Genomic DNA, 26,853 nt, shown 5'->3' on the forward strand with positions numbered 1-26,853 from the left:
GGCAAAAGCCTTACAAAACTACCCCACATCACTAATTTATAAAAAACCACCTACAAACCAACCCCTCTCTTCTAATAAAGCTTATCCCCCAGAACTGCCCCTTCCTGTCCAAAACCTTGTAAAATCAAAATCCAGAATCCCTCAGCCCTGATCTCCACCTTGATTTCTTACCTTTAGCCCCCGCCTTATATCGTTCCTTAATCTATCTGAAATCAAGTAGGTCTGATTTGGACCCACCACCCCATAATTGCCTTTCTCCCTGCCAACCAGGAAAACCAGTAGGTGTTTTCTTGCCCCACCAAGAGGTTTGACAACCCTCACCAATCCCATAATCTTTCACCCAGCAAATATGCAATTTTTAACATTAGCTCATGACATAAAATTCAGTACCCAGAAGAGACAAATGTACCCCATCCTATCTAAATAAAGAAACATCCTCCTGAACTATTTCTATGTGATGTAGAATTGTCTCATCTTCCTGTTCACTATCTCCCTTTGTTTTTGTATTGCCCCAGAATTCCTAGCCTGTTTCCAATAATTGCAAGGGACCAATTCTGCCCATTAAATATGGGTAACATACCACTTCTCTTCAATCCGATGGCTTTTAACAAACCTATGCCTGATAAAGATATGAGATTGTTTTTTCCAAGATGTATGACAAATAAATCAGGGCAAAAGCCAGACACTAATCTCCTGGAAAGAACACCCAACAATTCTCCCTAGCACATTCCACTTTTACCCCTCCACTTCACCAAAACTTGAGAACCATCTAGCCCCAGCTGCCTGGCAACATGTATGGATTTTGCATGTTTCGAGTGCTTCAAAAAGGGTGCCAGATGATCCATACTGTAGTCAAACTGTTGCAGGGACTGTCTAAACAGTCTGAAAAGAAACACAAATTAACCACAGAAAACAACTGCACATTCAAAAGGTCAAAATGAATCAAGCATGCTTTCACGAACATAATGCTTATAACACTGCGACCTCCAGCGCCCCACCTTCATAATGCCTGCCTCATTAACACCCATTCTCCTCACATCTGTCACCTCATCTATGCGAAATGAATGTGAGCTATACACACTGGAAGATAGACCGAACTTACCCAACACCATTTGTAGGACTGATAGAACATGAAAATATGTCAATGGAGACCAATCTTCATGAATAAAAACATATCGGGTATCAACTGACAAGATACTCGCAAAAGAACACCAACAAAAAATAGAGCATGCAGGGGTAATCGCTGGCGCAAGTAATACTTCCTGACCCCTTCCCAGTGGAACAGTTATGGAGCGAGCCAACCAAATCCTAACCCCTTCCTGGCCCAATGCCACAGTGCAACACAATAAACCTCCTTTTTCTTTCATTTCCAACAATTCTGAAACACGAAAGGCACCAAAATAGATCCAAAACATATATAAAAAGCAATGCCAAGACACAATTAGAAGAACAAATACTCTTTAACTCCTGAACAATGTCATGCAACAACTTACCTGTAATGGGACGTCTGCTATCCCACCCTCACCCCACTCTCTCTAGCCCTGCCAGCAACCATTCTTCTAAAAACCTCACCCTGCATAGGCATATCCTCAGAAATACTTACCATAAAATAAAATACCTAACATTTTACCTACAATGGTAACTCCTGAAAATCCAGAATCAATCTGCCATAAAATAAAATGTACTGCATCCTCCTTCCTTTGAAACAACACCAAAGTACCTTCCACACTCCTTGAAGCACCTGATAAAATGTATTAAACAAAGCCAGCATATAGCATCTTCTAGTTGTAGGCGCAGAAGATGTTGCTGAATCGATCGCACCATCTTCAGTCTCCCAGTGAGCACAGATCCCTTTGCATTTCTGTCTTCTCTGCACTCGCTCCCACAAGCCTACGTAATCTCTGCCACTGTGAATGAGATAGCACATAGGCAATATCAATATGCACACCTGGGATGTGCGTGGCCTTAAACATAATATTACATTTCAAATATCCCAATAGGAAAATCCTCAGCAGTTGCAAAACGTATTCATCCTTAACTTTCTGAAAATGTACTAAATTCACAACAGTTTGATTGTCAACATTGAAAACAACATCTCTATTGGCCAGCCAGGCCTCCGACAAAACTGAAACCACCACCAGCAGGAACAATTCCAAAAAGGAAATGCTATGATGAGTTGCCTTCCAGTTCTCCGTCCAAGCTTCAGCCACCCAATTACCATCTCAAAATACATCAAAGCCATGAGCACCAGTAGTATCTGAGAAAATTTGAAGCTTGCAAAGCCAATCCTCATCATCTGTCCACATAGTCACACCTTTGAACTCCTTCAAAAATGTAATCCAAATCTTCAAATCAGCACAACTGCTAACACACAACTGTACCCTGTGGTGAGGCAAAACCAAGCCGCCGACAAAAAGCTCGTCCTACTCTCGCCACACAGCAGGAAAAATAGAGATGACCTAAGAGAGACTGTACCTGTCTCAGCTCCAAATGGTGCTTAACAACTGCCTCTTCCAACAAGGTAATCAATTTGCAGACTTTTCTTGAGTTAATCTAATCTCCATTCTAAGAGTGTCCAATTAAATACCCAAAAAGGAAATAGAAGTAGTTGGGCTCTCCGTCTGTCCGCCACCAAAGGCACATAAAGCTCTTACAAAAGGACCTTGAAAAAGTTAAAAGCTGCCTAGCACTCACCTAATCCACCGTTTACAACAAATAAAATATCATCCAAATAATGTGTAATATTATGTACACCACTCCTGAATTAAAAAATCCACTGTAGAAATGAACTAAACCTTTCAAACAGAGAACACAAAACTGAACATCTCATTGGCAACATACGATCAATGGAAATAGAACCAGGATGAACTGCTAAGAGTCTGAATGCTGACTGAATATCAGATTTGGCAATTTCAGCTCCTATTCCACAGGATTTTACCAAAGCAACTGCATGATCCACAAATCATTACCTGATGAACCTAGGGGCCAAGAGAGATGATGGATCAAACAAAACTCACCTTTTGGTACCACTCCCAATGGAGAAATAATCAAATCTGGCAAAGGCCAGTAACTAAAAGGACCCACAATCCTACCCTGACTTACTTTTTTGTCCAACTAAGCCCTCTCCACCTCCAAATTCTCTACAACTGTCTTCAAGTTTTTTTTGCCCATTTCCTACTCTTTGTATTCTGGTAACATAAATGAAAACCTTCAAGAAAAAACCCAATACAAGTATGTAGCATAATCATGGTTGGGATCAAACTGAAGCCAACAACTCTGAAAATCAATAGAAGGTCCCATTTCCCACAACGGGCTGCATGGCCCCTCGACCTCTATACCCAGATGGGGCTTCCTTGCCATCCCCAACGGGCCCCCCCATATCATTGGACCAGAGAGTGATTTTCTCCACAATTGGAGCATTCATGTCTAAATTTACACTGCCAACACTGACAGGCTCTCCTATTAAAATGCCAGCATGACCCATGCTGAGGGAATTGTCCTCTCCAGAAAGTCTCCAGCCAATATTGGGTGGGGCACCCCTGAAAGGGCTGATATTGTAGAGGGAAACTGCTAGCTGTGTACATCACAGGAACATTTGGGCTGTACAAAGCCTTTGCATCAACAGCTCATTATCAATCTTCCACCCACTCTTTCTCAGGATTAATGGCCAATCTGGCACAGAACTCCTCATCATACCTGAAACATCCAAAACCACCATAATCCATTTGTGCCCTTTGTACAACGTCCATAAGTTTAAAGAGAGTCACGCATCACTCCAGATGGCACTTGCAAAACACACGTGCACATATCAGAAATGCTGACGTCCAATTCTCGATTGTAGGAGGTACCTTATGTCTACGAGCCAGTTCCCACTCTTCATCCTTTGAGCTCTACCTTGCTTGCACCTCTCTATGTAGCAGTTTGAAAACATCTACATATTCTCCTCTACAAATTTTGTCCTTGATCTGTTGGGAGAGAAGCATCCCTAAAGGCATTGACACCTTTATATAAGGCAGGCGTTTATTTTTATACTCCCTTCTGAACTCTTTGCCTCCTCTTTACTTGCCTTAACAATATCTGTTGTTGACTCTCCTTTAACAACAAACTTACCAACCTCCTTTGAACTATCCCATGCCAGCCATTTATTCCATTCATGTTAGTTTGAACACCTGTGTCTTTAGCCACCTTGAAACTTTGAGTACTCACCGATGTTTTTACTGGACTATTACCCACTGCCACCGATACCACCCTAACCAGTTTGTTCTGACCCCCTACTGGAGATGCATCCCACACCACTGTTTTCTTAACTCTAGGTAATGCTGTATGCTGAGTAATGGAGCGCCTGACACTCTGCAACTCCTTCTTGTCACACTGGATTGATTCCCTGTGCTCCTTCTGAATAACACCAATACTTCTCCCTTTGTTAGTAACCTGCCCACGCCCCGCCTTCTTTAAACCACTAGACAGAGCAATAACTTCTTCCACAATTCCCCCCCCCCAAAACCTCCTTCCTCATCATATCAAGCATTTCATCCCCAAACCTTTACATGAATCCAAACTCATTAGCACCCTACTCGGTTGTTCATCATCTGGTGCAGTGCCAACGTTGTCCAGGGGTGCTAGAGTATCGTCCCCCGATGTCAAGCATGTCACTCTGTACACTTCTCTCCCTTCAGGCGGTGCCCAAAAGATGCTCTGACCCTCTCCAGCATCTGTGCAGGTGTAGCATTTAACACAATGCACTTTGCATGGCCATGTTCTTCGGGGACACCCAGCCTGGTGGAGTTGTCACAATTTGGCAACTTAACAACTTCCTTGGGCCGAGCTAACTGACCTCCTACAATTGCTTGACTAAACAACTATTCAGGGACACCTAACAGGAGCCTAACCCTACCTATACCGTTAACTCTCCAAATTACCTGGAAATGTATATGTTTTCCTATGAAAAACTTCACCCACCAGAGTGACCCCTTCGTGGCATGGCATTGGGTCCATCCTGATCCATTGTAGAACAAGAAGTGCTGCAACCAACGGGTACGTGGGAGCACTTAATCTGTAATTCCCTATGATGGCATAGAAATAGGAGTGGGAGGGTCAGTACAAGGTCTACATGTTTCAAGCCTACCCCAAGGCTTTTCATCAAAACCCACCCGGTCTCAAAACAATGCTCCAGATCTATGTGCTAAGTGTATACCACCTCTATGAAGCCCTGACCCACCCTGCAATTGAAGGCATAACTCATTTGAGGGCACAACAGCTGAAGTAGCAGCATTACCGTTACCCAGTTGCGCCTTTTGGTTTAAATTTCCTGGTTCTTGTTTCAGGTGAGGTGTACACTAAAACAACCACAGCCACCCCTTCCGAATATGCCCTCTTAGGGCATTTCAATGCAACCCATACTTGCTCTAACACACCATCCTGCAGTAGATCCTTCCTCCCTTTCTCCTGTAGGATTTTCAAGGCTTGTACCTCACGCTTAGCAGTGGCCCTAATTCATAAATCAAATCTAGGGAAAATACTAGTAGTATAAATCCCTGGCCTACCTACAGCTTTTACAGGCGCCAAACGAAACTCCTCCATTTGCCTGAGTGTGACAAGAGCCAAAGGGGCCCCCAACACCCTCCCACCCTCTTAAAAAACCCTCTCAATGTCCCACCCTTTCTGTCTAAGTGGACTAATGACTGCCCTAAGTGTTGTGGGAAGCTCCATCACGCTCAATAAGCCCAGGGGGAGACTGGGCAAGCCCGACTCCCCCCAAGCATACTCAGTAAATATTCCCAACACATTACGTTCGGGTAGGTTTACAATTGCAGAATTGTGGATGCAGTGTTTTGTGCACGTGATTTTTGCACAAGGTAATAGTGCACGATTGCAGTGCTAATGTAAAAAATGCATGCAAAAATCACAAATGTACATTTGCAACTCCAAAAATGCCAACCTATTTTGCTTCATAAACAGTCACCACCAGAGTCACGCTCATTCATCAGGGCAAAAGAACAGGAGTTTGAAAGGTTGTTATTGTATTCAACAGTATTTGACAAAATAACTGTCTTTAAATATTGTGATATCAGTGATCCCTGTGATATCGAGCAGTTGTGTTGAGATGCCTGACCCCATGAGGAAGGACGTGTAATCCAAAATGTGTTGGGGGAATTAATGATTTAAGAACATTGTTGAATTCCTTTTTCCATTAAATTGAATACCGAAATGTGAGTGCGTCTCTTCTTTTTGGGCAATTTGGATTACAATTGATACAAGCTTCCTGGCTGTGGAGACTGCACCACCGCAGCAAGTAATGCGGGTCTGACTCGGCTTACCAATGATGTGCTGAGTATGGAACAGTCCGATGAAGAATTATTTCGAAACAAATCTACAAAATGCGGAACGTCAACCCCTACTATAAGGGTAAAAGTGTGGATATTTAAACTGCTCAGACTGTGAACTCACTTGGAGGCCCACTTGGGGTGGGATGATATTTAACTATGGTAATATCAAGCAGTTGTGTTGAGGTGCCGGACCCCATGAGGAAGGACATGTATTCCGAAACGCGCCGGGGAAATTAATGATTTAAGAATATCGTTGGATTTGTTTTTCCATTGAATTGAATACCGGTATGTGAGTGCGTCTCTGCTTTTTGTCAATTTGGATTATTATACACATGTGTGTGTGCGTGTGTGTGTATGTGTCTATTTATATATATATATATATATATATACATATGTGACTCCATACAGTGTGTGTGTGTGCGTGTATATATATATATATATATATAAGAAATATATACGTTTATTAAGCCGACCTAAAGAACATCTATATATTTTTAAAAACTATAAAACCATAGTTATTGTACATATTTGTAGCAAGAAATACACATATCTAGAAACATACATATGTTGTACATTAGTGTGTGAGTATGGTGGTTATGTTCTTAAGAGCCAACTCTTGAGTAGTCCTCTGAAGATAAGATAGTTATCAGTGAATCTCATGTTTGGGAGTAATGAATTCCATAGTTTGGCTTCTTGAACAGAGAAAGATCTACCACCTATGTTTTTTTCCTGTATGTTGGGGTTATGAGGTTATGCGCCACCCTGAAGCAGAGGTTTCTTTGTTGAATGTATTTGCTGATTGTATTCCTGATGAAAGCAGTCTTGTTCCATGTATTGCTTTGTGAGTGATGCAATGCAGCTTAAAAGTGGATCTTTTGGCAACCAGTAATCAGTGTAGGGTCCTCAAGACAGGAGAGATGTGGGGTTGTGGCTTTACATGTAGGTATAGTCTGGCAGCAGAGTTCTGAATCAGTTGTGGTCTTTTCATAGTTGATAAAGATATATAGGTATAGGTCATTGGTGTAATCCAGTTTAGATAGTACAAGAGAGATAGGAATCTGGACCTTGTGTGGAAATCCTAGGTTGGGGGAGACATGTTGTAGAGTTTTCATAGTAATGAAGCTTGATCTTGCTAATTTGTCCACTTGGACATTCATTGATAACTTAGAGTCCATGGTAATTCCAAGGTGTCTTACTTCCTTAGATAATTTAGGAGATGGTCCAAGACAGCCAGGACAGGCACTGAGTAGGACATCATTTTTCCAATTGCCAGATGTGAGTATTTCATTTTTGGAAGCATTCCATTTGACGTGGTTCCATGTCATCCACTGATCAATGGTTCTGAGGTATCTGAAGATTTTTTAGTTTCCTAGGTCTTTAAAGCTTTGCAGTTTAAGGGGTATTTGTGTGTCATCTGCATAGTTATAGCATGTGAGTTAAAATTAATTGATCATTGACAGTAATGACTTCATGTAGATGTTGAAAAGCATGGGTGAAATGATAGAGCCTTGAGGGACCACTACCTTTGTGAAGTATGGTTTGAATGAGAAAGGGGGAATATGGATGATATTTGTTCTCTTTTGAAGGTAGGATGTGATCTAATTGATACCAGTTTTCTTTATGCCAGCTTCATAGAGTCTTTGTATTAGAGTTTCAGGATCAGCTGTGTTGAAGGCTGCTGAGAGGTCCAAGAGAAGTAGTCCAGTGAACCCAGTCCAGTCTACTGTGTTTTTAAGGTCATCCCCCATTGCGATGAGGACAGATATAGTGCTTCTTCATAGATGGAATCCTGTTCGATAATATGAAAGTATGGAGTTATCTTCAATAAATTGTGACATCTGGGTGAGTGCTGCTATTTCTGTCAATTTGCTCAGGAAAGGTAAATTTGTAATTAGTCTGTAGCTGTCAAGGTCAAGTAGGTCCAGGTTCCTTTTCTTTAATAACGGGCATATGTGTGCATTTTTTAAGGTCTTCAGGAAAGATTCCTGTAGTTAAATAATTTTTGATGTTTCTTTTTGCTGGTGTGGTATCAGAGGTAGTTAAAAGAATGCGCTTGAAGATTTGCGGTGGAGAAGGGTCAGAAGGGCAGTTGGCTGGCCTGCTTGTTTTGACCAGATCTATAAAATCACTTTGAGATATTTGTTTGAAAGAATGCAGAGGCTGGCTTAGTCTACCCTTGGAGGGGATTTTTGGAAATGGGTTGGAGCTGGTGGTTTTCCTTTGATTTCAGTAGGAGCCCAACCTGTCTGCTTTAATTGTGTAATCATTTGCCAGTTTGTGAGTGAATTCTTGGTTAATGGGATGAGTTCCTTTTATGCATTTAGGTTTTACAAAATTCAGTGAGAATGTTATAACATTCTGTATTTGCACATTCAGCATTTTTAATTCTGTCTGAATAGTACCTAATTTTTAGGTTTTTTGATTGCTGACTTATATATTCTGTTAAACTTGTGTGGGTGAAATTTATCTTGTTTGCTGTTTGTTTCTTTTTTCGTTGTGTATTTCTCCAAGGTGTTTGTTTTCTTTTGTCCTGTTTTATTGTACTTAGTGGTATTAGGATATCAAAAGCTTCCGGTAGCCAACACATAACATTTTTGAAACAGAATTTATTATGTCTAGATCTGTGTCAGATTTTAGTTGTGTTTCTAAGTGTTCAAAATTGAGTTTGTTCTTTGGTCGATATGTGGATGCATTTAAGGTGATCCTAGGTGTGTTGATTTCCAGTGTTTTATGTTGGAAAGCTAGCAAATGGTGGTCTGACCATGTGACTGGAGTAATCCTTTGTAAGGTAACTAGTTCTGGATCTGCAAAAATGACATCTAGGATGTGTCCAGCAATGTGTGTGGGTTTGTGTACAATCTGATGTAGGTTCATTGTGGCTAGGCCAGTGATATTACTTTTTGGGTGGGGCATATTGTGTTTGTCAACCCAAATGTTTAGGTCACATAGAATGCATATGTTGGAGTTTAGCATTATAAGGTTTGAAACTGTGCCTACAAATGTGTCTGGGAACAATGTATTGCTAGGTGGTAGTCTGTAAAGGCGAAAGAAGTTACAGGAGGAAGTTGGTTTCAGGTTGTATCTGGTGATGAGGGTCTCACAACCTTGTATGCAAACATCGTCAGCTTTGCTGAGACTTATTGTTTGCTTGAATATAACATTTAGTCTAGCTCCTCTTTTGCCTTTACAATTTTGTGTGATAGTATAATAGCCTGGATCAACAATTTCTTGCAATACGTGGGCCATTCATGGGCCAACCATGATTCAGTTACAAAGAGTAAGCCAGGTTGTGTGTCACTGAGTAGGTCATAGATGAGGTGCTTGTTTCTAGAGAGTGATCAAGCACTTATTAGTAGGTAGTTCAGAGATTGTGGTTTGGTGGTGGTATGACTTTGTTTTGTAGAAGAGTGAGGAATATTTTTTAAACCTGGTCTGTTGTTAGTGCTGGTATTAACTGTATGAGGATAGAAATACTTTTGTTTTTCTATATGGTATTCCTCATCCAGCAGGCTTGGTTGAGACTGAGTTGGTGAGATGTGTTGTTTTTGAGGAGTAGTCTTGTTGTGCAATAGGCATGAGGATGTGAATTTGTGAGGAGTGGCATGTTGTTTATTTTGTTTGCTTCTGTTAAGGGTGGAAGATGTATGGGCTAGGGTTGGTGGTGGAGCATGTGGGTCATGTTTTAAGGCTCTAAACTGTGCAATGGATGAGAGACAGGGAAATGAGTGTTGTTGTGTTGGTGTATTTGTGGTAGGTGTTGGTAAAGGTTTTGGTGTTGAGGGGGTTTAGGATGTATGTTATTTGTGTGCTCAGGCGGGTGGCAGTGGGTGTATGTTTCTAATTTGTAACGGAATGTATTATGACATTTTGTGTGTGAGATTTTGATATGTTTGCGTATGTTATGTTTTGTTTTTGTAGAGTAGTGAGAGGAGATATTGATTTAGGGGTTTTCTGAGAAGGATTTGTATGTAAAGTACTATTGGTGATTGGAAGTTGAATGGTAAAAGCGTAGAGATGTGTTTTGGAAAAGAGTATAAGTAGTGTGAAAGAGGGGATGGACAAGAGTTTTGAGTGTTTGTGTTATATATGATAGCTGGAAGAGGTAATATGTATGGTGAATTGGAGTGTAAGGGTTGTTTGGGTGTGTGTTTTTGGTAAAAAGTGGATGAGGGTGTTGGTGGATGATATGATGGAGGGCTGAGTATAGGTTTTGTACTGACAGAAAGGAGTCTGTTAGGAGCAAGTAGAAGGCAGAACTAGTGTTTGTATGATCTGGCAATGTGTGTCTGTATGGATTAAAATGAATATAATGTGGCTTTGTTTTGTGTTGGCTATATGTACATTTATTAGTGTTATAGGACAGAGTGGTGTTTTGTGTGAGAGTGAAGGTGACATTGTCTGGTAGTTGGGGTAGAAGCATGTATAGGTTTGTTTTGTGGAGTTTTGGAGTGGTTGTTGGGACCCTGAAATATGGATAGAGTTTGTTTGTGGTAAATGTGTAGAGTGCATTTGCTGAGAGTGTGATATTATGTTTAAGGGTCTGAGTTAAGGTGTTGGCTGGTGAATGGGAAAAAGGGCAGCATTTCTGGCCTTAAGCCCGACACAGGCCGAACAGGCCCAAACTGGCAACTACCCTTGTCCCTTCCACCCGTAGCCTCAACACTCGGGCTGAGGTGCCCTGACCCCTTTATGATAAATAAGCATAAGTTAGGTGACCTTTGGCCAATGGGAACTGTACCCCTAAGCATAACCAAGCAGAACCCTAGCCCTAAGCCCTAGGACCAATGGGAAAACTAGCCCTTTCACCCAATCACAGCCCTGGCCCCATCAGCCAATCAAAACGTAAACCTTAAGCTCTAAGTCTAATAGAAACCCTAGCCCTAGGAAGCAATCAGAACACTAGTTCTATTAGTCAATGAGATTTCAAATCCTAAGCCCTGGCTCCAATAGAAATCCTAGCCCTATGAGCCAGTCATAGGGGAGATGCAATAACCCATAAGAAAGTTATACAAGGGACATGTGATCTTAAGCACAAGCTGGTGGGCAGGGGGACAGGGAGCTGCTCCTCAAGTCAGAATCTCCTTGGATAAAGACAGGCTGAGTCCACACTCTGTAGTTCATGTTCAACAGTGCAGGTACGGCCAAAATCTAAAGCCACTAAAAACATTGCTTTCCGTGCAATGAAACAAATCACTTTTTCTAGCAAAAAATGAGTGCTACACACACTTTCCAAACAAAGTTTAAACCATAAAGCAGATTAAGCAGTCCCTTAAACACATTCTGGTTAGCCTCTAAGGTGTAGGTTGCCATTTTTCCTTGTAAGAAAGAAGGGGTGGGGTAGGGGGTGGATTGCCTTCAACAGGCCTTAGCACATTAGATAGGGGAAACTAGGAGAGAAATTTAAGCAGTCACGGGTGAAAAAGGACAGCAGTTTTAAAAGTACAATTTGCACATAAATCCAGAAGAACATTTAAACAGTCACAGGTAGAGGAAAAAGCAGTTTAAAGTTTCAAGAAATGCACAGCACAGAATCTGTGTTCTTACCAACTTCTTTATCTTTTGCTCACTGGGCTCTTTAGGGCACAGAGAAGCTGGCATAAATAAGGTAGGGTCTAACCTCAGTCACTCACACACAAGTTGTATTGTCTTTTAGCCAACTTTTCTACTCCTGAACTCTAGCCTGATGAGTTTTTAGAGTATCAAAAACTTTACTTGAAGTGAAATCCACTTCAAATAATTCTACTGAATACAAGATAATATAATACTATCAAAGGTCAGTTAGTTTAACCAAATGATAGTGTAGCCGGCTGGAAATCAATGTGGTTTATGATTGACTCAAAGTAGATGCTACCATATATGTTGAGTAAGGGAAATTGGAATGTGTTTCCATGTTCCAAGTGCCTCAACCCAATACCATTTTATATTATATTGTTATATTATGCACTACTGTTAAAAAAGATAATCACCTTAAAACCTAGTTTTTCCCCCCATGGATACATGTGACTCAGTTGGGGGCTGGTTATGGCTCAGAGACATGTTTACACGTGCTGCAATGTAGGATACTAATCAATACTAATCGATTGAGCATGCCTACGCAGGAGCAAGCCCAGTGATGAAGCTGCCACATGATATGGGTAAGGGCTGGACATCATTTTAATTCAAATGTTTATAACTAGTCAATCAAACATTACCACTGATTAATAAAATACACACAGAAGGGCATTTTTAAGAGCCCCTAGCGCCATGGTGCGTCACTTTTAGTGACGCACCGGTGGCGCTATGCATAGCTTCGTATTTACAAGGTGGCATTAAACCACTTTTTGTGGCTTTGTAAAAAAGGCCCCTTCACACACAGCACTTTGCTTGGAAGGGGCGTGCAATGAGTGTTGCTGTGGGCATGTCACAGCAACACCCATTGCATTTTGACGCTGCCCCAGATTTACGAGTTTTCATAAACCTGAGGCAGCTCCAAAATCTAACGCCACCCCAGGACTTGTGGTGTTAGAGAGGCACAATGAGGAGAAATGCTTTTATTTCTCCTTGTTTTTTGCTCTTTCTATGTGTGCTGCATTTTGCAACACATGAAGAAGTAGCTAATCGCCATTGAAGATTGTTTTTTGTGGCAGGAAGGTGTCCTTTCCTGCACAAAAACAATCTCCCCCTCAACGCAGTGCAAGGGTGGTTGCAGTGACGCGCAACAGAAAATATTGCACCAGCATAGATGGAAACACAGGGGTGTGCCGTATTATTGTAAATTCAGTGCATCCCTGCATTTTGAAAATGATGGTGCGTGATGCAGCCAAATTTGGCGCAGTGACACGCACCGTCATTTTCACTTAAACCTGGCCCATTGTTTCTTTAAAAAGTGAATAAGAGAGAGGCCCTCATTACAACCGTGGCGGTCGGTGTTAAAGCAGCGGTAATACCGCCAACACACCGGCGGTAAAAAAAATGGGATCACGACCATGGTGGAAACCACCAACACAGACAGACACTTTAACACTCTGACCGCCACGGTGGTAGCAACAAACACCGTGGCGGTAACCGCCAACAGACAGGAGGAAGAAAATGTACCACCCACCCCATCACATTCTGCCAATCCGCCAGCTTTTCCGGGGCGGTACCAACACCATCAAAAGCACAGCGGAAACAGAACACTGAAGGGAAACCATTCACCTCACGACACTCAATGAGGAACCAGGATGGTCTTTGACCGCCTACAGCGATGGCGCACAGCGCCAGCGGAATTACCTCATTTCCACTTGTCCCTCCTCACAGGTGAAGCAGCCACCATTTCAGGGGGGCATAGGGCATGACACCTAACTGCGTCACCGCAGACATTGGCACAGCCAATGATTGTCAGATTCACATCTTGTTTCTGTAAAGTAAACAAATAATCATTAGTGCAATAGATGTGTGAATATGACTCTCTGCTCACCGTTTTCTTCCATAGGCTTCAACGGCTGAGGCTGAATATGAGATGGCGGCATCCTCCGGTGTACAGACCCCTGGTGGACCTTGCGACAATGGAGGACACACACATTATCATAACCTACAGACTTGATCGTGCCACAATCCTAGAACTGTGTGCCCAATTGGAGCCAGACCTGATGTCAGCTATCCGCCAGCCCACAGGTATCCCCCCTCTAGTGCAGGTCCTGTCAGTGCTCCATTTCCTGGCAAGTGGTTCCTTCCAAACAACAGTGGCCATGGCATCAGGGATGTCCCAGCCAATGTTCTCCAACGTGTTGACCAGAGTGTTGTCAGCCCTGCTGAAACACATGCGCAGCTACATCGTGTTCCCGCAGGTGGAGGATTTGGCCACAGTGAAAGCTGACTTTTATGCCCTGGGACATATCCCCAACATCATTGGTGCCATTGATGGTACACATGTGGCATTTGTCCCCCCCAAACAAAAGTACAGGTTTTCAGGAATAGAAAAAGCTATCACTCTATGAATGTGCAGATGGTGTGTTTTGCGGACCAGTACATCCCCTATGTGAATGCCAAATATCCTGGCTCTGTGCATGACACCTTTATCTTGAGGAATAGCAGCATCCCATATGTTATGGGCCAACTCCAGAGGCACCGGGTGTGGTTAATAGGTGAGCCCAAGGTCCCCACACAGTATGAGAAGTTGTCTGTGTATGGGGTTGTCCCTAAGGGTTAGTGTGTGTCTAACAGTTGTCCCTCGATATCTGCAGGTGACTCTGGTTACCCCAGCATCTCATGGCTACTGACCCCAGTGAGGAATGCCAGAACAAGGGCAGAGGAATGTTACAATGAGGCACATGGGTGTACAAGGAGGATTATTGAAAGGACCTTCGGCCTCCTGAAGGCCAGGTTCCGGTGCCTCCATCTGACAGGTGGATCCCTGTACTACTCACCCAAGAAGGTGTGCCAGATCATCGTTGCATGTTGCACAACCTGGCCTTGAGACGCCAGGTGCCTTTTCTGCAGGAGGATGTGCCTGGAGATGGTCTTGTGGCAGCGGCGGAGCCTGTGGGCAGTGAGGAAGAGGAGGCAGAGGAAGAAGATGTTGACAACAGAAGCAATATAATTCAGCAGTACTTCCAGTGACACACAGGTAAGAGACTGTAAGTTCACTCAACTTTTCAGTTTTCCGTTAGACATTCCACATGAAAGCCTGTTTCTCTATGTTCATGGCCACTGACTGTACCCTTTGGCATCTCTATTTTCAGATCTCTGTGCCCCACTCTGGCTCCTGCTTTGTGTACTGCTGCCCACCAAAGGTCATTCCAAAGTATATTTCACTGTACATTTGACTTGCAATGCTTTGATAATGTTGAATTAATACATATGTGAATCATTTGACAGACTCCAGGTTAGTATTTGTTCCAAGGGTGTTTATTTAAGTGCTCATAAGTAGAGGGGGATGTGCAATGGGCTGGGTTGATGGTGGAGAGTCCATGGTAGAGTCTAGTCTCTTGGTATCACAGGTGCATTGTCCAATGGGGCATGGGAAGGGGAGTAATGGCAGTTCAAGGTGGACAGGGTGACAGAGTGGGACAGAAGGGTGACAATCAGGAGAGTCCTTTTTCCTGGCGGGGGTGCTGGCAATGTTCTCTGGCTTCTGCCTGGATCGCAGGGAAACATTTGCGTGGTGGTTCTCTTTCTGCAGGGGGTGGGGTGCTGGTGTCCTGTTGTTCCTGTGGCAGGGCCTCCTGTCCACTAGCGCCGGCAGAAGTGGAAGGCTGTCAACATTGAAAACAACATCTCTATTGGCCAGCCAGGCCTCCGACAAAACTGAAACCACCACCAGCAGGAACAATTCCAAAAAGGAAATGCTATGATGAGTTGCCTTCCAGTTCTCCGTCCAAGCTTCAGCCACCCAATTACCATCTCAAAATACATCAAAGCCATGAGCACCAGTAGTATCTGAGAAAATTTGAAGCTTGCAAAGCCAATCCTCATCATCTGTCCACATAGTCACACCTTTGAACTCCTTCAAAAATGTAATCCAAATCTTCAAATCAGCACAACTGCTAACACACAACTGTACCCTGTGGTGAGGCAAAACCAAGCCGCCGACAAAAAGCTCGTCCTACTCTCGCCACACAGCAGGAAAAATAGAGATGACCTAAGAGAGACTGTACCTGTCTCAGCTCCAAATGGTGCTTAACAACTGCCTCTTCCAACAAGGTAATCAATTTGCAGACTTTTCTTGAGTTAATCTAATCTCCATTCTAAGAGTGTCCAATTAAATACCCAAAAAGGAAATAGAAGTAGTTGGGCTCTCCGTCTGTCCGCCACCAAAGGCACATAAAGCTCTTACAAAAGGACCTTGAAAAAGTTAAAAGCTGCCTAGCACTCACCTAATCCACCGTTTACAACAAATAAAACATCATCCAAATAATGTGTAATATTATGTACACCACTCCTGAATTAAAAAATCCACTGTAGAAATGAATTAAACCTTTCAAACAGAGAACACAAAACTGAACATCTCATTGGCAACATACGATCAATGGAAATAGAACCAGGATGAACTGCTAAGAGTCTGAATGCTGACTGAATATCAGATTTGGCAATTTCAGCATCTATTCCACAGGATTTTACCAAAGCAACTGCATGATCCACAAATCATTACCTGATGAACCTAGGGGCCAAGAGAGATGATGGATCAAACAAAACTCACCTTTTGGTACCACTCCCAATGGAGAAATAATCAAATCTGGCAAAGGCCAGTAACTAAAAGGACCCACAATCCTACCCTGACTTACTTTTTTGTCCAACTAAGCCCTCTCCACCTCCAAATTCTCTACAACTGTCTTCAAGTTTTTTTTGCCCATTTCCTACTCTTTGTATTCTGGTAACATAAATGAAAACCTTCAAGAAAAAACCCAATACAAGTATGTAGCATAATCATGGTTGGGATCAAACTGAAGCCAACAACTCTGAAAATCAATAGAAGGTCCCATTTCCCACAACGGGCTGCATGGCCCCTCGACCTCTATACCCAGATGGGGCTTCCTTGCCATCCCCAACGGGCCCCCCCATATCATTGGACCAGAGAGTGATTTTCTCCACAATTGGAGCATTCATGTCTAAATTTACACTGCCAACACTGACAGGCTCTCCTATTAAAATGCCAGCATGACCCATGCTGAGGGAATTGTCCTCTCCAGAAAGTCTCCAGCCAATATTGGGTGGGGCACCCCTGAAAGGGCTGATATTGTAGAGGGAAACTGCTAGCTGTGTACATCACAGGAACATTTGGGCTGTACAAAGCCTTTGCATCAACAGCTCATTATCAATCTTCCACCCACTCTTTCTCAGGATTAATGGCCAATCTGGCACAGAACTCCTCATCATACCTGAAACATCCAAAACCACCATAATCCATTTGTGCCCTTTGTACAACGTCCATAAGTTTAAAGAGAGTCACGCATCACTCCAGATGGCACTTGCAAAACACACGTGCACATATCAGAAATGCTGACGTCCAATTCTCGATTGTAGGAGGTACCTTATGTCTACGAGCCAGTTCCCACTCTTCATCCTTTGAGCTCTACCTTGCTTGCACCTCTCTATGTAGCAGTTTGAAAACATCTACATATTCTCCTCTACAAATTTTGTCCTTGATCTGTTGGGAGAGAAGCATCCCTAAAGGCATTGACACCTTTATATAAGGCAGGCGTTTATTTTTATACTCCCTTCTGAACTCTTTGCCTCCTCTTTACTTGCCTTAACAATATCTGTTGTTGACTCTCCTTTAACAACAACTTACCAACCTCCTTTGAACTATCCCATGCCAGCCATTTATTCCATTCATGTTAGTTTGAACACCTGTGTCTTTAGCCACCTTGAAACTTTGAGTACTCACCGATGTTTTTACTGGACTATTACCCACTGCCACCGATACCACCCTAACCAGTTTGTTCTGACCCCCTACTGGAGATGCATCCCACACCACTGTTTTCTTAACTCTAGGTAATGCTGTATGCTGAGTAATGGAGCGCCTGACACTCTGCAACTCCTTCTTGTCACACTGGATTGATTCCCTGTGCTCCTTCTGAATAACACCAATACTTCTCCCTTTGTTAGTAACCTGCCCACGCCCCGCCTTCTTTAAACCACTAGACAGAGCAATAACTTCTTCCACAATTCCCCCCCCCCAAAACCTCCTTCCTCATCATATCAAGCATTTCATCCCCAAACCTTTACATGAATCCAAACTCATTAGCACCCTACTCGGTTGTTCATCATCTGGTGCAGTGCCAACGTTGTCCAGGGGTGCTAGAGTATCGTCCCCCGATGTCAAGCATGTCACTCTGTACACTTCTCTCCCTTCAGGCGGTGCCCAAAAGATGCTCTGACCCTCTCCAGCATCTGTGCAGGTGTAGCATTTAACACAATGCACTTTGCATGGCCATGTTCTTCGGGGACACCCAGCCTGGTGGAGTTGTCACAATTTGGCAACTTAACAACTTCCTTGGGCCGAGCTAACTGACCTCCTACAATTGCTTGACTAAACAACTATTCAGGGACACCTAACAGGAGCCTAACCCTACCTATACCGTTAACTCTCCAAATTACCTGGAAATGTATATGTTTTCCTATGAAAAACTTCACCCACCAGAGTGACCCCTTCGTGGCATGGCATTGGGTCCATCCTGATCCATTGTAGAACAAGAAGTGCTGCAACCAACGGGTACGTGGGAGCACTTAATCTGTAATTCCCTATGATGGCATAGAAATAGGAGTGGGAGGGTCAGTACAAGGTCTACATGTTTCAAGCCTACCCCAAGGCTTTTCATCAAAACCCACCCGGTCTCAAAACAATGCTCCAGATCTATGTGCTAAGTGTATACCACCTCTATGAAGCCCTGACCCACCCTGCAATTTAAGGCATAACTCATTTGAGGGCACAACAGCTGAAGTAGCAGCATTACCGTTACCCAGTTGCGCCTTTTGGTTTAAATTTCCTGGTTCTTGTTTCAGGTGAGGTGTACACTAAAACAACCACAGCCACCCCTTCCGAATATGCCCTCTTAGGGCATTTCAATGCAACCCATACTTGCTCTAACACACCATCCTGCAGTAGATCCTTCCTCCCTTTCTCCTGTAGGATTTTCAAGGCTTGTACCTCACGCTTAGCAGTGGCCCTAATTCATAAATCAAATCTAGGGAAAATACTAGTAGTATAAATCCCTGGCCTACCTACAGCTTTTACAGGCGCCAAACGAAACTCCTCCATTTGCCTGAGTGTGACAAGAGCCAAAGGGGCCCCCAACACCCTCCCACCCTCTTAAAAAACCCTCTCAATGTCCCACCCTTTCTGTCTAAGTGGACTAATGACTGCCCTAAGTGTTGTGGGAAGCTCCATCACGCTCAATAAGCCCAGGGGGAGACTGGGCAAGCCCGACTCCCCCCAAGCATACTCAGTAAATATTCCCAACACATTACGTTCGGGTAAGTTTACAATTGCAGAATTGTGGATGCAGTGTTTTGTGCACGTGATTTTTGCACAAGGTAATAGTGCACGATTGCAGTGCTAATGTAAAAAATGCATGCAAAAATCACAAATGTACATTTGCAACTCCAAAAATGCCAACCTATTTTGCTTCATAAACAGTCACCACCAGAGTCACGCTCATTCATCAGGGCAAAAGAACAGGAGTTTGAAAGGTTGTTATTGTATTCAACAGTATTTGACAAAATAACTGTCTTTAAATATTGTGATATCAGTGATCCCTGTGATATCGAGCAGTTGTGTTGAGATGCCTGACCCCATGAGGAAGGACGTGTAATCCAAAATGCGTTGGGGGAATTAATGATTTAAGAACATTGTTGAATTCCTTTTTCCATTAAATTGAATACCGAAATGTGAGTGCGTCTCTTCTTTTTGGGCAATTTGGATTACAATTGATACAAGCTTCCTGGCTGTGGAGACTGCACCACCGCAGCAAGTAATGCGGGTCTGACTCGGCTTACCAATGATGTGCTGAGTATGGAACAGTCCGATGAAGAATTATTTCGAAACAAATCTACAAAATGCGGAACGTCAACCCCTACTATAAGGGTAAAAGTGTGGATATTTAAACTGCTCAGACTGTGAACTCACTTGGAGGCCCACTTGGGGTGGGATGATATTTAACTATGGTAATATCAAGCAGTTGTGTTGAGGTGCCGGACCCCATGAGGAAGGACATGTATTCCGAAACGCGCCGGGGAAATTAATGATTTAAGAATATCGTTGGATTTGTTTTTCCATTGAATTGAATACCGGTATGTGAGTGCGTCTCTGCTTTTTGTCAATTTGGATTATTATACACATGTGTGTGTGCGTGTGTGTGTATGTGTCTATTTATATATATATATATATATATATATACATATGTGACTCCATACAGTGTGTGTGTGTGCGTGTATATATATATATATATATATAAGAAATATATACGTTTATTAAGCCGACCTAAAGAACATCTATATATTTTTAAAAACTATAAAACCATAGTTATTGTACATATTTGTAGCAAGAAATACACATATCTAGAAACATACATATGTTGTACATTAGTGTGTGAGTATGGTGGTTATGTTCTTAAGAGCCAACTCTTGAGTAGTCCTCTGAAGATAAGATAGTTATCAGTGAGTCTCATGTTTGGGAGTAATGAATTCCATAGTTTGGCTTCTTGAACAGAGAAAGATCTACCACCTATGTTTTTTTCCTGTATGTTGGGGTTATGAGGTTATGTGCCACCCTGAAGCAGAGGTTTCTTTGTTGAATGTATTTGCTGATTGTATTCCTGATGAAAGCAGTCTTGTTCCATGTATTGCTTTGTGAGTGATGCAATGCAGCTTAAAAGTGGATCTTTTGGCAACCAGTAATCAGTGTAGGGTCCTCAAGACAGGAGAGATGTGGGGTTGTGGCTTTACATGTAGGTATAGTCTGGCAGCAGAGTTCTGAATCAGTTGTGGTCTTTTCATAGTTGATAAAGATATATAGGTATAGGTCATTGGTGTAATCCAGTTTAGATAGTACAAGAGAGATAGGAATCTGGACCTTGTGTGGAAATCCTAGGTTGGGGGAGACATGTTGTAGAGTTTTCATAGTAATGAAGCTTGATCTTGCTAATTTGTCCACTTGGACATTCATTGATAACTTAGAGTCCATGGTAATTCCAAGGTGTCTTACTTCCTTAGATAATTTAGGAGATGGTCCAAGACAGCCAGGACAGGCACTGAGTAGGACATCATTTTTCCAATTGCCAGATGTGAGTATTTCATTTTTGGAAGCATTCCATTTGACGTGGTTCCATGTCATCCACTGATCAATGGTTCTGAGGTATCTGAAGATTTTTTAGTTTCCTAGGTCTTTAAAGCTTTGCAGTTTAAGGGGTATTTGTGTGTCATCTGCATAGTTATAGCATGTGAGTTAAAATTAATTGATCATTGACAGTAATGACTTCATGTAGATGTTGAAAAGCATGGGTGAAATGATAGAGCCTTGAGGGACCACTACCTTTGTGAAGTATGGTTTGAATGAGAAAGGGGGAATATGGATGATATTTGTTCTCTTTTGAAGGTAGGATGTGATCTAATTGATACCAGTTTTCTTTATGCCAGCTTCATAGAGTCTTTGTATTAGAGTTTCAGGATCAGCTGTGTTGAAGGCTGCTGAGAGGTCCAAGAGAAGTAGTCCAGTGAACCCAGTCCAGTCTACTGTGTTTTTAAGGTCATCCCCCATTGCGATGAGGACAGATATAGTGCTTCTTCATAGATGGAATCCTGTTCGATAATATGAAAGTATGGAGTTATCTTCAATAAATTGTGACATCTGGGTGAGTGCTGCTATTTCTGTCAATTTGCTCAGGAAAGGTAAATTTGTAATTAGTCTGTAGCTGTCAAGGTCAAGTAGGTCCAGGTTCCTTTTCTTTAATAACGGGCATATGTGTGCATTTTTTAAGGTCTTCAGGAAAGATTCCTGTAGTTAAATCATTTTTGATGTTTCTTTTTGCTTGTGTGGTATCAGAGGTAGTTAAAAGAATGCGCTTGAAGATTTGCGGTGGAGAAGGGTCAGAAGGGCAGTTGGCTGGCCTGCTTGTTTTGACCAGATCTATAAAATCACTTTGAGATATTTGTTTGAAAGAATGCAGAGGCTGGCTTAGTCTACCCTTGGAGGGGATTTTTGGAAATGGGTTGGAGCTGGTGGTTTTCCTTTGATTTCAGTAGGAGCCCAACCTGTCTGCTTTAATTGTGTAATCATTTGCCAGTTTGTGAGTGAATTCTTGGTTAATGGGATGAGTTCCTTTTATGCATTTAGGTTTTACAAAATTCAGTGAGAATGTTATAACATTCTGTATTTGCACATTCAGCATTTTTAATTCTGTCTGAATAGTACCTAATTTTTAGGTTTTTTGATTGCTGACTTATATATTCTGTTAAACTTGTGTGGGTGAAATTTATCTTGTTTGCTGTTTGTTTCTTTTTTCGTTGTGTATTTCTCCAAGGTGTTTGTTTTCTTTTGTCCTGTTTTATTGTACTTAGTGGTATTAGGATATCAAAAGCTTCCGGTAGCCAACACATAACATTTTTGAAACAGAATTTATTATGTCTAGATCTGTGTCAGATTTTAGTTGTGTTTCTAAGTGTTCAAAATTGAGTTTGTTCTTTGGTCGATATGTGGATGCATTTAAGGTGATCCTAGGTGTGTTGATTTCCAGTGTTTTATGTTGGAAAGCTAGCAAATGGTGGTCTGACCATGTGACTGGAGTAATCCTTTGTAAGGTAACTAGTTCTGGATCTGCAAAAATGACATCTAGGATGTGTCCAGCAATGTGTGTGGGTTTGTGTACAATCTGATGTAGGTTCATTGTGGCTAGGCCAGTGATATTACTTTTTGGGTGGGGCATATTGTGTTTGTCAACCCAAATGTTTAGGTCACATAGAATGCATATGTTGGAGTTTAGCATTATAAGGTTTGAAACTGTGCCTACAAATGTGTCTGGGAACAATGTATTGCTAGGTGGTAGTCTGTAAAGGCGAAAGAAGTTACAGGAGGTAGTTGGTTTCAGGTTGTATCTGGTGATGAGGGTCTCACAACCTTGTATGCAAACATCGTCAGCTTTGCTGAGACTTATTGTTTGCTTGAATATAACATTTAGTCTAGCTCCTCTTTTGCCTTTACAATTTTGTGTGATAGTATAATAGCCTGGATCAACAATTTCTTGCAATACGTGGGCCATTCATGGGCCAACCATGATTCAGTTACAAAGAGTAAGCCAGGTTGTGTGTCACTGAGTAGGTCATAGATGAGGTGCTTGTTTCTAGAGAGTGATCAAGCACTTATTAGTAGGTAGTTCAGAGATTGTGGTTTGGTGGTGGTATGACTTTGTTTTGTAGAAGAGTGAGGAATATTTTTTAAACCTGGTCTGTTGTTAGTGCTGGTATTAACTGTATGAGGATAGAAATACTTTTGTTTTTCTATATGGTATTCCTCATCCAGCAGGCTTGGTTGAGACTGAGTTGGTGAGATGTGTTGTTTTTGAGGAGTAGTCTTGTTGTGCAATAGGCATGAGGATGTGAATTTGTGAGGAGTGGCATGTTGTTTATTTTGTTTGCTTCTGTTAAGGGTGGAAGATGTATGGGCTATGGTTGGTGGTGGAGCATGTGGGTCATGTTTTAAGGCTCTAAACTGTGCAATGGATGAGAGACAGGGAAATGAGTGTTGTTGTGTTGGTGTATTTGTGGTAGGTGTTGGTAAAGGTTTTGGTGTTGAGGGGGTTTAGGATGTATGTTATTTGTGTGCTCAGGCGGGTGGCAGTGGGTGTATGTTTCTAATTTGTAACGGAATGTATTATGACATTTTGTGTGTGAGATTTTGATATGTTTGCGTATGTTATGTTTTGTTTTTGTAGAGTAGTGAGAGGAGATATTGATTTAGGGGTTTTCTGAGAAGGATTTGTATGTAAAGTACTATTGGTGATTGGAAGTTGAATGGTAAAAGCGTAGAGATGTGTTTTGGAAAAGAGTATAAGTAGTGTGAAAGAGGGGATGGACAAGAGTTTTGAGTGTTTGTGTTATATATGATAGCTGGAAGAGGTAATATGTATGGTGAATTGGAGTGTAAGGGTTGTTTGGGTGTGTGTTTTTGGTAAAAAGTGGATGAGGGTGTTGGTGGATGATATGATGGAGGGCTGAGTATAGGTTTTGTACTGACAGAAAGGAGTCTGTTAGGAGCAAGTAGAAGGCAGAACTAGTGTTTGTATGATCTGGCAATGTGTGTCTGTATGGATTAAAATGAATATAATGTGGCTTTGTTTTGTGTTGGCTATATGTACATTTATTAGTGTTATAGGACAGAGTGGTGTTTTGTGTGAGAGTGAAGGTGACATTGTCTGGTAGTTGGGGTAGAAGCATGTATAGGTTTGTCTTGTGGAGTTTTGGAGTGGTTGTTGGGACCCTGAAATATGGATAGAGTTTGTTTGTGGTAAATGTGTAGAGTGCATTTGCTGAGAGTGTGATATTATGTTTAAGGGTCTGAGTTAAGGTGTTGGCTGGTGAATGGGAAAAAGGGCAGCATTTCTGGCCTTAAGCCCGACACAGGCCGAACAGGCCCAAACTGGCAACTACCCTTGTCCCTTCCACCCGTAGCCTCAACACTCGGGCTGAGGTGCCCTGACCCCTTTATGATAAATAAGCATAAGTTAGGTGACCTTTGGCCAATGGGAACTGTACCCCTAAGCATAACCAAGCAGAACCCTAGCCCTAAGCCCTAGGACCAACGGGAAAACTAGCCCTTTCACCCAATCACAGCCCTGGCACCATCAGCCAATCAAAACGTAAACCTTAAGCTCTAAGTCTAATAGAAACCCTAGCCCTAGGAAGCAATCAGAACACTAGTTCTATTAGTCAATGAGATTTCAAATCCTAAGCCCTGGCTCCAATAGAAATCCTAGCCCTATGAGCCAGTCATAGGGGAGATGCAATAACCCATAAGAAAGTTATACAAGGGACATGTGATCTTAAGCACAAGCTGGTGGGCAGGGGGACAGGGAGCTGCTCCTCAAGTCAGAATCTCCTTGGATAAAGACAGGCTGAGTCCACACTCTGTAGTTCATGTTCAACAGTGCAGGTACGGCCAAAATCTAAAGCCACTAAAAACATTGCTTTCCGTGCAATGAAACAAATCACTTTTTCTAGCAAAAAATGAGTGCTACACACACTTTCCAAACAAAGTTTAAACCATAAAGCAGATTAAGCAGTCCCTTAAACACATTCTGGTTAGCCTCTAAGGTGTAGGTTGCCATTTTTCCTTGTAAGAAAGAAGGGGTGGGGTAGGGGGTGGATTGCCTTCAACAGGCCTTAGCACATTAGATAGGGGAAACTAGGAGAGAAATTTAAGCAGTCACGGGTGAAAAAGGACAGCAGTTTTAAAAGTACAATTTGCACATAAATCCAGAAGAACATTTAAACAGTCACAGGTAGAGGAAAAAGCAGTTTAAAGTTTCAAGAAATGCACAGCACAGAATCTGTGTTCTTACCAACTTCTTTATCTTTTGCTCACTGGGCTCTTTAGGGCACAGAGAAGCTGGCATAAATAAGGTAGGGTCTAACCTCAGTCACTCACACACAAGTTGTATTGTCTTTTAGCCAACTTTTCTACTCCTGAACTCTAGCCTGATGAGTTTTTAGAGTATCAAAAACTTTACTTGAAGTGAAATCCACTTCAAATAATTCTACTGAATACAAGATAATATAATACTATCAAAGGTCAGTTAGTTTAACCAAATGATAGTGTAGCCGGCTGGAAATCAATGTGGTTTATGATTGACTCAAAGTAGATGCTACCATATATGTTGAGTAAGGGAAATTGGAATGTGTTTCCATGTTCCAAGTGCCTCAACCCAATACCATTTTATATTATATTGTTATATTATGCACTACTGTTAAAAAAGATAATCACCTTAAAACCCAGTTTTTCCCCCCATGGATACATGTGACTCAGTTGGGGGCTGGTTATGGCTCAGAGACATGTTTACACGTGCTGCAATGTAGGATACTAATCAATACTAATCGATTGAGCATGCCTACGCAGGAGCAAGCCCAGTGATGAAGCTGCCACATGATATGGGTAAGGGCTGGACATCATTTTAATTCAAATGTTTATAACTAGTCAATCAAACATTACCACTGATTAATAAAATACACACAGAAGGGCATTTTTAAGAGCCCCTAGCGCCATGGTGCGTCACTTTCAGTGACGCACCGGTGGCGCTATGCATAGCTTCGTATTTACAAGGTGGCATTAAACCACTTTTTGTGGCTTTGTAAAAAAGGCCCCTTCACACACAGCACTTAGCTTGGAAGGGGCGTGCAATGAGTGTTGCTGTGGGCATGTCACAGCAACACCCATTGCATTTTGACGCTGCCCCAGATTTACGAGTTTTCATAAACCTGAGGCAGCTCCAAAATCTAACGCCACCCCAGGACTTGTGGTGTTAGAGTGGCACAATGAGGAGAAATGCTTTTATTTCTCCTTGTTTTTTGCTCTTTCTATGTGTGCTGCATTTTGCAACACATGAAGAAGTAGCTAATCGCCATTGAAGATTGTTTTTTGTGGCAGGAAGGTGTCCTTTCCTGCACAAAAACAATCTCCCCCTCAACGCAGTGCAAGGGTGGTTGCAGTGACGCGCAACAGAAAATATTGCACCAGCATAGATGGAAACACAGGGGTGTGCCGTATTATTGTAAATTCAGTGCATCCCTGCATTTTGAAAATGATGGTGCGTGATGCAGCCAAATTTGGCGCAGTGACACGCACCGTCATTTTCACTTAAACCTGGCCCATTGTTTCTTTAAAAAGTGAATAAGAGAGAGGCCCTCATTACAACCGTGGCGGTCGGTGTTAAAGCAGCGGTAATACCGCCAACACACCGGCGGTAAAAAAAATGGGATCACGACCATGGTGGAAACCACCAACACAGACAGACACTTTAACACTCTGACCGCCACGGTGGTAGCAACAAACACCGTGGCAGTAACCGCCAACAGACAG

The sequence above is a fragment of the Pleurodeles waltl genome, chromosome 4_1 (assembly GCF_031143425.1).
Source record: "Pleurodeles waltl isolate 20211129_DDA chromosome 4_1, aPleWal1.hap1.20221129, whole genome shotgun sequence".
In the NCBI taxonomy this organism is placed as follows: domain Eukaryota; kingdom Metazoa; phylum Chordata; class Amphibia; order Caudata; family Salamandridae; genus Pleurodeles; species Pleurodeles waltl.